This window comes from Stegostoma tigrinum, chromosome 47, assembly GCF_030684315.1.
Source record: "Stegostoma tigrinum isolate sSteTig4 chromosome 47, sSteTig4.hap1, whole genome shotgun sequence".
NCBI lineage: Eukaryota > Metazoa > Chordata > Chondrichthyes > Orectolobiformes > Stegostomatidae > Stegostoma > Stegostoma tigrinum.
This window is the reverse complement of record NC_081400.1, coordinates 1,506,631-1,518,694: the sequence shown is the minus strand read 5'-3', so window position 1 is coordinate 1,518,694 and position 12,064 is coordinate 1,506,631. Positions and strand designations below refer to the sequence as shown.

The window sequence follows — 12,064 nt, the reverse complement described above, 5'->3', positions numbered from 1 at the left end:
AATCCATGTGCAGTAGACTGTCAATGCCTTTCAGGAGGGAATTCCAGGATTTTGACCCAACAACAGTGAAGGAGCAGCAAAATATTTCTAAATAAGGGTAGTGAGTGACTTGGAGGGGAACTTGTACGTGGTGTTTTATGTATCTGCTGCCCTTAACCTTTGAAGTGGGAGTGATCGCAGGTTTGGAAGGTGCTGCCGAAGGATCTTTAGTGAATTTCCGCAGTGCATCTTGCACATCGCATGCACTGCTGGCAACTATCGGTGAAGAGAGTGGATTCTTATGGATGAGATGCCGATCAGGTGGACTGCTTTGTCCTGGATGTTGTAAAGCTTCTTGGGGGTTGTTGTGAAGTTGCGCTCATCCAGGCAATTGGAGAGTAGGCCATCAAACTGCTGACTCGTATTTTGTAGATGGTGGACAAGCTTTAAAGGAGTCAGGAGGTGAGTTATTCATATAGGATTCCCAGTCTCTGGCTTGCTCTTGTAACCAATGTGTTTATGTAGGGAGTCCATTTGAGTTTCTGGTCAATGATAAGCCCCCCAAGCTGTTGATGGTGGAGGGTTCAGTGACAGTAATAGCACTGAATATCAAGGAGCATCGACTGGATTCTCTCATTGGAGATGATCATCGCCTGGCATTTGTGAGGCAAATGTTACTCACCACTTGTCAGCCCATGCCTGGATACTGTTCAAATTTTACTGTATTTGAACATGGACTGTTTCAGTATTTGAGGAGTCACAAGTGGTGCTGAACATTATGCAATCACCAGCAAACATCCCCACTTCTAAGTTTACGTTGGACAGAAGGCACTGATGAAGCACCTGCAGATTTATATCTTAGGGTTCTAAAAGATGCAGCTAGAGGCAGTCGATGCACTAGTTATATTTTTCCACCATTTTCTAGTTCCTCCAAAGTGACAGTGGATTGAAGTTAGCCAATGTAACTCTGCTACACAAGAGCGGGGAAGAAACCAAGGAACTACAGGCCTGTTAGTGGAACATTAACTATCAGGAACATGCCAAAATCTCTCTTTTCTTTCAACCCTCAAGTTCCTCTATACCCCTAAGCACCTGACATCTTTCCTAAATTTGTGTGACATACTAACAGATTCCTTCTGTTAATAATAATTCCTTCATCAGCCCTCTACTACTTCAAGGAACTGAATCAATTTATTAGACCCGAAAGGCTTTTAAAAAAGGTCCATACCGGCTCTCCCTAATAACACACGTTGCTTCATGCGAGAATTAATGTTATGCTTTTTACATTTCTAAAAACTATTACAGTGATTGACCTGGTCATTATTAGGTTTGTCGCTAATCAAAAAGAACGCTAAAATCACTGTTTCTGATTGCCAGAGAGATAACGAACCTAACACCAGCATCTGCAAAGACAGAAATTGCTTGTGAAAAAAAAATTCATATCAGAGATAAAGGGAACTGTAAATGCTGCAGAATCTGAGATAACTAAGTGTGGAGGTGGACGAACACAGCAGGCCAAGCAGCATCTTACGAGAACAAAAGCTGACGTTTCGGGCCTAGACCCTTCATCAGAAAAGTGGGATAGGGACGAGGTTCTGAAATAAATATGGAGACAGGGGTTGGTGGATCGAAGATGGATAGAGGAGAAGATAGGTGGAGAGGAAACAGACAAGTTAAAGGGGTGGGGATGGAGCCTGTAAAGGTGAGTGTAGGTGGGGAGGTAGGGATGGGATAGGATAGGTCAGTCCGAGGAGGACGGACGGACAAGTCAAGGGGGCAACATGAGGTTAGTAGGTAGGAAATGGGGATGCGGCTTGAGGTGGGAAGAGGGGATAGGTGAGAGGAAGCTCAGCAGGTCTGGCAGCACGTGTGGAAAAAATGTGTAGTTAAACACTTCTGGTACACTCCAGAGAAACATTGGCTCCGCTTTCTCTTCACTGGGCTGCCAGACCTGCTGAGGTTTTCCAGAAATTTCAGTACTTGTTTATTATCGGGTTTATTCCTCTGTTGTTTTGTAAGTGTGTTTCACATTTGTAATCCCCCACTGTCCCTATACCCAAAGTTGACTGAAAGATGGTGGTTATAGCTTGCGTTCTCTCCACCTTTCCCTCAGCAACCATGGACATACCCCATCATTACATTAATCCTGTAAATTCACACAAAAACAGTGCAAATTTAATGAATTTAAAACAGTCAAGGCGAATGAAGATCATGAGTAAGCATCAATTTATCACACAGTGCAAGATTGCAAATATAGAGGAATTCTGAATTAAAATTCACAGACAAGTTTAAGTTGCTAATTTTCAGGTAAAGCAAGTACAGGCCATTGAGAATACTATAGTGCAACAACACTAAGATTCAACATGAACCAGTCTCAAGTGTAGAACTAGCAAGATGGGAAGGGATGGAATTCTTCCAGTGGCTTCCATGAAAAAAAAAAGGATTGTCAGCTGGAAACTAATATGTCTGGGAGCTACTGGGACATGGTGCTCACAATAAGGGCTACAACAAGCAGAGTCAGCACAACGAAATGTTTCACTACTTTAGAATTATAGGCTAACACTTCAAGTTTGTACTTCCAACAGTCTTTAGATAGATTTAAAGCAAGGTGTCCACAGGCTTTCCTTCCACTTTTGATTTCTTTGAAACAAATCCACATACCTGAATAATGCACAAAGCCAGCCTACAATTTGGGAAGAATGCCCCCTCTATGATTCATGTCTATTGCTTAAAGCACATCATTAATTCTTCCTATTCTAAAAGATATTAACACCGTGAAATAGCAAAGGGGGAAAACGTCAGAAGTACATTAGTCCCATACACTAGTATTCAAAAGCTGAATTCAGGGGCTTGGTCCTGAATGTGGACACATGAAATTTATATAAATATCCGAACTGAATGGGTCAGGAGTAAGCATTCTAAACCACATAACACCAAAAATTAAACAACCTGATTGGTAATGAGAGGAATGTAATAAAATGAATACAGACTAGCCTGTTAAAAAAAAATCAAAGTACTTCTGTAATTTATGTTTATTAAGTATATAGATAAGCTTTGAAACAAGAATGAAAGGTGAAAGCCCGTATTTGATGAGACACTGTGGTCAGACCTTGCAACCAAGGAGAGGGGTGGAAAGAGGGGGGAAGAGGGGTGGAAAGAGGGGGGAAGAGGGGTGGAAAGAGGGGGGAAGAGGGGTGGAAAGAGGGGGGAAGAGGGGTGGAAAGAGGGGGGAAGAGGGGTGGAAAGAGGGGGGAAGAGGGGTGGAAAGAGGGGGGAAGAGGGGTGGAAAGAGGGGGGAAGAGGGGTGGAAAGAGGGGGGAAGAGGGGTGGAAAGAGGGGGGAAGAGGGGTGGAAAGAGGGGGGAAGAGGGGTGGAAAGAGGGGGGAAGAGGGGTGGAAAGAGGGGGGAAGAGGGGTGGAAAGAGGGGGGAAGAGGGGTGGAAAGAGGGGGGAAGAGGGGTGGAAAGAGGGGGGAAGAGGGGTGGAAAGAGGGGGGAAGAGGGGTGGAAAGAGGGGGGAAGAGGGGTGGAAAGAGGGGGGAAGAGGGGTGGAAAGAGGGGGGAAGAGGGGGGAAGAGGGGTGGAAAGAGGGGGGAAGAGGGGTGGAAAGAGGGGGGAAGAGGGGTGGAAAGAGGGGGGAAGAGGGGTGGAAAGAGGGGGGAAGAGGGGTGGAAAGAGGGGGGAAGAGGGGTGGAAAGAGGGGGGAAGAGGGGTGGAAAGAGGGGGAAGAGGGGTGGAAAGAGGGGGAAGAGGGGTGGAAAGAGGGGGAAGAGGGGTGGAAAGAGGGGGAAGAGGGGTGGAAAGAGGGGGAAGAGGGGTGGAAAGAGGGGGAAGAGGGGTGGAAAGAGGGGGAAGAGGGGTGGAAAGAGGGGGAAGAGGGGTGGAAAGAGGGGGAAGAGGGGTGGAAAGAGGGGGAAGAGGGGTGGAAAGAGGGGGAAGAGGGGTGGAAAGAGGGGGAAGAGGGGTGGAAAGAGGGGGAAGAGGGGTGAAAAGAGGGGGAAGAGGGGTGGAAAGAGGGGGAAGAGGGGTGGAAAGAGGGGGAAGAGGGGTGGAAAGAGGGGGAAGAGGGGTGGAAAGAGGGGGAAGAGGGGTGGAAAGAGGGGGAAGAGGGGTGGAAAGAGGGGGAAGAGGGGTGGAAAGAGGGGTGGAAAGAGGGGTGGAAAGAGGGGGAAGAGGGGTGGAAAGAGGGGGAAGAGGCATCTTTTACAGAAAGGCCTTGAAAAATGAACGTTTGATTGAAATGAAATAGCTGCAATCCACTGAATGGACTACACACACTTGTCTTCCACAACTCCAGAATCGGGTCACCCCAGTCGTGTTTTGGTTTTTTGCGGGGGGGGAGGGGGGTCGGTCAGCCAGGGGCTATAATTCTCTCAGAGTCCTTAGCACATTTTCTATGAAGTGCTCTGCCAAACAGCACAAGAACATGCCCTAATTGATTCAACAGAACTGGTCAGCTTCCAACAGCTAGCCAGGAACTATTGAAAATTGTAGTTTTTCAGCAATTTACAACAAGAATGGGAAAGATGAAATAGAAGCACATCATACTGAAAAGTCGGCTCATCAAAAGCATTTCCAAAACAAAAACTTACAGTTTGCCAATTTTTTCAGTTCAACGGTAAAATTGCGACCATATTCTCAACTTCAACACATTAATCTGCTTATGTCATCTTTTGAAATGGCTCAGAAAGCTGGAATAAAAACTACTTTACCAAGTAAAATTAGGAGGTTGAATAGCCTTCTGTACCAGAAACATAGAAAAAAGGAGTATGCCACTCAGTCCTTCGAGTCTGCTCTACCATTCAATATGAACATGCAATTTACTCCGACCCTCTCCCAAATCTTTAAATACCTTTAATCCCAAGAACTGTATGTAGCTCCTTCTTGAAAACATTCAATCCTTTAACTTCAATCGCTTTCTGTAGCAGAAAATTCCACAGGCTCACTACGACCAACATAAAGAAATTTCTTAACTCAATCCTAAATGGCTGACACCATTTCCTTGGGTTGTGACCCCTGGTTCTGGACTCCCCAGTCATTAGGAACATCCTTCCTATTTTTATGATGTCTGGTTCCGTTAAAATTTTTACTTCTAAACTCCAGTAACAACAGTATTAAACAAGTCCAAAACTGCACACAATATTCCAGACGCCTTCTCACCAAGGACTTGTGCAATTGCATCAAGGCATTCTTGCTACAAAGGCCAACATACCATATCCCTTCTTCACTATGTGATGCGCATTGTATGCTTACTTTCAGCAACTGAAGTGTGTAGACACCTAAGTCTTACTGCACCTCCAGTTTCCCAATCTTTATTAATCAGATAATAATCTGCCCTCCTGTTTCTGTTCTCTAAAGTGGATAACCTCATGTTTATTCACATTATATTTCAAGTACTTCGCATTTGTCCACTTGTTCAAATCACACTGAAGCACCTCTGCAATCGTTCTCACAGCTTACCCTCCCATTCAGATTTATGTCATCTTCAAACTTGGAGCTATTAGTGTTTCCTCACAATCATTAATATATGTTGTGACTAGCTAGGTTCTAAGCACTAATCCTTGTAGTACCCAACTCGTCACTGTCTGCCACTTGGGGGAAAAAAGTCTGTTAAATCCTACTGTTTTCTGTCTGCCAACCATTTACTTATCCATGTTCATGTGCTCTCCCCATCCCATGTGCTTCAATTTTATATGCTCATCTCTTATTTATCAAAAGATTTCTGAAAGTACAAGTAATCCATATCCACTGGCTCCCCCTCATCAACTCTAATAGTTAAATCCTCAAAAAAAAACATCCTGTAGTTTTGTCAAGCATAATTTCCCTTTTGTAAATCACACTGACTATTTGATCCTGTCATTATCTTCCAAGTGCTTTGCAATTAAATTTTTTATAATTGACTACTACATTTTGTGTACTGATGATTGAGCATTACACATAAATACTAGTTTATTAAAACTGCAGAATCCATTGCAGTTAATTCAGCTTTAATCAGATAGCACAACAGACCGACTTTATGACAAAAAAAAACTTTTAAAAAATCTACAAGGGGGTAACAGATCCCTGTTTAAGGTGGTCACAGGTAGTGATGGTGCTACTTATGCACAATTGCCCAAGGATCACTACCATACCTGCAACAGTTTCCAAGTCAGTTCAACATCTCACCCCATGGCAAGCTCTGATTCTGCACATAAATCAAAGCACTCCAGTTGAGAAAGTCATTTACATTTTTTTCACAACAATCTGAGCCTTTTCCATTATTCTCTTAATTAAAAGCAGAGACCTCCATCCCAATAATGTGAAATAGCACAAGATCAATACTGCATGGAGAACCCCTGAATGAATCAATTACACTGACATATAGAGTATCAAAAACACATTAACAGTGTTTTTCTTAAAAAAAACCCTTAAACATAAATGAAAGAAAAGCAAACCTCAGCCAGTGAGAAATTGCCAACTAATTAAGACAGCCCTGATCAGTAGCACCCAATTTACAGTTTCTATGACCCTTTGCCACATCAACATAAAACTGAGTAATGCGCTAAAACAAAAGCCATGCAGAACAAATGATGGACAAGAGGCCTCTTTAGAAATCGTTGCCGGCACAGAATTGCAACATCCATCATAGGAAATGTCTGTGCACAAATTTTTGAAAGTCTGGCTTTTCTAAAGGAATACTATCTAAAGTCCTCAGACCAAAGCAAAATAACACCCGAGAACCTGGCAGCACTGTAACATACAAGTGCTAAGGGCCAATACAAATTAAGTTAACAAACATTTCACAGAATACTCAATTCATTACTTTTCTCACCGCATTCCTGTTTTGTTCATGAAAATAGAATGGTCTGCCACTAAAAGAGGGGGCATATTAATGATGACCAATCTCCCATCCACAGATACTCAAGATGGAACTACATTACACCAAATGATACATCAGGTGTGCCAACAACCAGCAAATTTATACCAAATGCCACAGAATTCAGTGATTTTACACAAGATTCCTCATTTGGAATGCAGCAACTTGTTCCTGGAGCTACCACACTGTCCAATTTACTTCAAGTCAACACCCTCTTGATGTATGACCTGAACATTTACCTTACTTCAAGGAAAATAAGTCACGTCATAAATCTCTTTCTGCTTCATTAGCTTTTATGGCTTGATCGAGTTATAAAACCAAAACAAAGTTCTGATAAATGTCCTGAACCAATCATAAGATTTGCAGGAAGACCATCTGAAGTAACCCACTGAGGGAAGTAACCATTCCCTGCAACCACAGGAAGTGCTACACGTGCCCCCACACCTTCTCCCTCACCCCCATCCCAGGCCCCAAGATGACTTTCCATATTAAGAAGAGGTTCACCTGCACATCTGCCAATGTGGCGTACTGTATCCATTGTACCCGGTGTGGCTTCCTCTACATTGGGGAAACCAGGCGGAGGCTTGGGGACCGCTTTGCAGAACACCTCCGCTCGGTTCGCAATAAATAACTGCACCTCCCAGTCACGAACCATTTTAACTCCCCCTCCTATTCCTCAGACGACATGTCCATCATGGGCCTCCTGCAGTGCCACAATGATGCCACCCGAAGATTGCAGGAACAGCAACTCATATTCCGCTTGGGAACCCTGCAACCCAATGGTATCAATGTGGACTTCACAAGCATCAAAATCTCCCCTTCCCCCACTGCATCCCAAACCCAGACCAGTTCTTCCCCTCCCCCCACCGCATCACAAAACCAACCCAGCTCGTCCCCTCCCCCCAGTGCATCCCAAAACCAGCCCAGCCTGTCTCCACTTCCCTAACCTGTTCTTCCTCTCACCCATCCCTTCCTCCCACATTGAGCTCCACCTCCATTTCCTACCTACTACTTCATCCCACCTCCTTGACCTGTCAGTCTTCCCTGGACTGACCTATCCCCTCCCTACCTCCCCACCTACTCTCCTCTCCACCTATCTTCTTTTCTCTCCATCTTCAGTCCGCCTCCCTCTCTGTCCCTATATATTCCAGAACCCTCTTCCCATCCCCCTCTCTGATGAAGGGTCTAGGCCCGAAACGTCAGCTTTTGTGCTCCTGAGATGCTGCTTGGCCTGCTGTGTTCATCCAGCTTCACACTTTATTATCTTGGATTCTCCAGCATCTGCGGTTCCCATTATCACTGCAGTAACCCATTGTCTGACGAAGTTGAAGCAGAAGTTACATCAAGAATCTCTCATCTAACCTGTTTCAGTTATCAAAATACCGGGGAAGCATAGCCATCAGTTTCCAAGAAGCAGCCACCCAGTCTCATGATGTAAAGGAGATATTGAGAGTCGCAAATATGGATCAGATTAGACTGAAGTACAGGTAAATTGCTGCTTTATCTGGAAGGTGTGTCTAGGGCCTTTGATAATAAGCAAGGATGGGAGAAAACAGGCTGTGCAATTGCACGGGCAGGTGCCGTGGGCATTAGGGATATTTTGGCAGACAAAACGGACCAGTCCTTGCGGAAGGCTGACAAAGCAGGGAAGTGTGGGTCGAGCAATGGCACTGATACTCTCACTGCTCTCCCCTTCCAACCCAACAGGGTCCTTTCTGGGGCTCACTTTACACCCCACCAGGATCCACATCTAAAAGGGATCATAAGCCACCATTTCCACCACTTCCAAAATCCGTGAAATCCAGTAAAAATCTGAGAAGTTTGCTGACACCACTCCCCTCCTCCCTACTGCACAACTCAGATCAGTCCCTGGTCTCACAGAGGCCATAATTTTCAAACCTTAAAATAGGGTGGCAGTGGAAAACACTGCTTTAGTAAAGTACCCTCAACAAGGTGTTAGGAGCATCACTACTTACCTATTCCCCCTCTCCAATTCTCATTTTCTACAGAATCGCTTCCGTATCAAGCAGAGGACTAATTAAGAGTAAAGTTTATTTCAGATAACAAAACACACACACTCCAACACAAACATTCCGGTTTTTCATAATTCTATGCAACAAGGTGCAGTCTCTCAAACAGAAGCAGGGCTTATAATGGTCCAGACAAGAACTAATTAACATACACTCGAACCGCAGCCAGGCCCTGAACATTCATATCAGAGTCACTCTGAACTCTTATTTCTTGCTCTCCAGCTGTTGTCTGACCTGAGTATTCTCAGAAATTTTTATTTCAAGTCCAGAACTGGCATTATTTTCTCTTCTGCCCAACAGCTGTCACATTTGGTAACAATGGTCTGTTTGCATGGTTCAGGCAAATCTACCAAATCCAGGTAAACTGGTCCAGAACATTAATTAGTATTTCAGATGGAGTTATCCCAGCTGCGCACTCAGTTCCTGCACGGACCAGCTGGTAGGAGTATAACCGGGCACCTCCAACCTCTCTTTGCTACAATCTTAAGTCCCCACCTACTTCGAGAAAACCCCATCATTCCCATACCAAAGAAAACACTGCAGCATGCCTCAATGACTACTACTTGGTGGCTGATCTCTAATTATGAAGTGGTTCGAGAGGTTAGTCAGGGATCCTGTCAACGCTAGCCTCCCAGCCTGCCTTGATCCCTTGCAATTTGCCTACTGGTGCAACAAGCCCATAGTAGATGCCATCTCCCTAACCCTACACTCATTCCTGGAAAATCTGGACAACAAGGATGTCTACATCAGGTTCTACTTATTGACTGAAGTCTTCAAGACCATAATCCCAACCAAACTAATTTCCAAACTCCGAGGCTTAGGTCTCTGCTCCACCCTCTGCAACAGGATCCTCAATTTCCTGAATCAGAGGGTGCAGTGAGGACAGGCAACAGCACCTCTTCCACAACAATCCTCAACACTTGGACCCCACAAGGCTGCATACTCAGCCCCTTACTGTACTCTGCACGCTCGTGACTGTGCGGCCAAATTTCATCTGAACTCCACCTAGAAGTTCACTGACAATACCACTGTTGTAGGCCAGATGTGAAACAATGACGCAGAATACAGGAAAGATAACAATCTCTCTATCAATATCAGTAAACTGAGGAGCTGATCATCGACTTCAGGAAGCAAGGAGGGCACACCCCTACCTACAATCAAGACAGCAGACATGGAGATGGTTTACAGCATCAAGTTGGAGTGACAATCACCAATCTATCCTGTACAACTCAGTGATGCAACACCAAGGTGGTACAACAACACTACTTCTTCCTCATAGCTAAGGAAATTCAGCATATCCATAAGGACTCTCACCAACTTTTATCAATGCACCAGAGAAAGCTTCAATCTGGATGCATCGTGGCTTGGTACTGCCCAGGACCGTAAAAAATTAGAGGGTCGTGAACACAGCCCAGCCCATCATGCAAGCTCACCTTCCATCCACAGACTCCATCTACACTTCTTGCTCCCTCAGCAAGACAGCTAACATCAAAGACCCCTCCTGCTCCAGTCATTAGCTCTTCCATCAGGCAGAAAATACAAAAGCCTAAACAAATGCACCAAAAGGTTCAAGAACAGACTTCTGGATGAACCTTTTCTAATGTTGACCTCACCTTTTGTGCACATTCTTTGAAGGCATAACTTTGTATTCTTCACTCTGTTCAATCACCCTATGATCTTTGTAAAGTATGATATGCCTGTAATGCATGCAAAACAATACTTTCCACTGTACCTAGTGACAATAATAAATCAAAATCAGTAATTTTAAGAGAAATTACAATGAAAAGTACGCAAAATGTAACAACACACAGCAATGCTACGAGGGGTTCAAACCCCATGGCACTTAGCTTCTAATACAGTCATGTCATTTACCCCTCCGCACCCCCCCCCCCCACCAAAATGTATTTCAGTCATGAAATTTGTCCATTATACAGCAGTTCCAAACAGATGCTACATACAATTTAATACATATCAGTTGTTTTGAATACAGTGTATAAAGTGCAGACTTACCCTCACAGGTTGACTTTGTGACACATAAAACCCAACAGATTTTGCCATCTCTAGCCCCGAAGTGCAGTGGCTTTTTCACAATGGCTTTTTCGCTTCGAGATTCCGCAGCAGCCACTCCAAGATTTAGCACAGCCCTGGATCCTGGATGTGCCAGTGTCTAACACTCAGTCCTCAACAGTTCTTTGCACAGTACAACCAACAAGCTCCAGGCAGACCAAAGAGCATCTGTCACCATGTTGTCGGCCCTCCAACAGTAGTTATTTCTGTCGCCAGTGTCCTCCTGTGGAAACAGCCCTCACAGGGCACAGTCCTTCTCGGCAGGACATACTCGGCATGAACCGGAAGAAAAACCACTGCACCTTCCAGACCTGTAATCTGCCTTTGAAAAGCAGGTTGGGGGCAATGGTCTCTTCCCCACGAAGTCGCATCAAGGAAGCAATACAGAAGAGGTTACCCTCTAGATATTCAGGCAGGATCTGATGGCCCTTTTCACCATTAGACTGTCTCCATGTTTGAAAACCCTGGAAATGAAGCATTTTGCCAAATAACAGAGTTTACTTGGGGAACCAGACAACAGGATCCACAGGAGTGTTACAAGCAGACCACTGGCTGATCAATTTGTGGTCCAAAATGTTTTTCTGCATCTAGCTTCTCCACAATGGCCAGCTAATACACTGACTGCAGCATGCTACAAAAATACAGTCAGACCCATCCTTCCCAATACCGGGGAAAGCCAATCACAAAAGTAACACTTCGTACGCATATCAAGGGTCAGTCATCATGTTATGTATAAATGCTACAACTGGAAACTAAGGTACTCTCTAGAGAGTGTGGAAGAAACGTGTCTCAATGTGTTGTGACACTCCTGAAATTCTTATTTAACTACATTGGTCACTTTGGTCTCTTGTCCCTCAGTTGTAGGCCATGACAAAGATACTCCTTCAGGCTTCTCTGGTTCTCCAATAGTTTTCTCCCATTTGTGGAACACTAGCAGAACAGACTCAAAGTTCACTCCATAAAAGCAGATTAGAATATTTCTGCAAGGCAGGCTCTATCACCATATCCACAAACCATACAGTTTTAATCAAATTCATGACTGTTTCTTCAATTAGCTAATCCTCTACCCCGACTATAAACAAGACTACACACGAGTTTCCTATCACAATAGTACAGGCAGACCACACTACAGTT

At 44.5% G+C, this 12,064-nt stretch overlaps 1 protein-coding gene across 1 annotated transcript in view; it reads right to left on the bottom strand.

Annotated features, from left to right (window-relative positions):
• LOC125449746 (potassium/sodium hyperpolarization-activated cyclic nucleotide-gated channel 4-like) overlaps positions 1 to 12,064 on the bottom strand; it is a 34,908-nt gene that overhangs the window by 1,672 nt on the left and 21,172 nt on the right. The gene's annotated exons all lie outside the window — the stretch shown is intronic.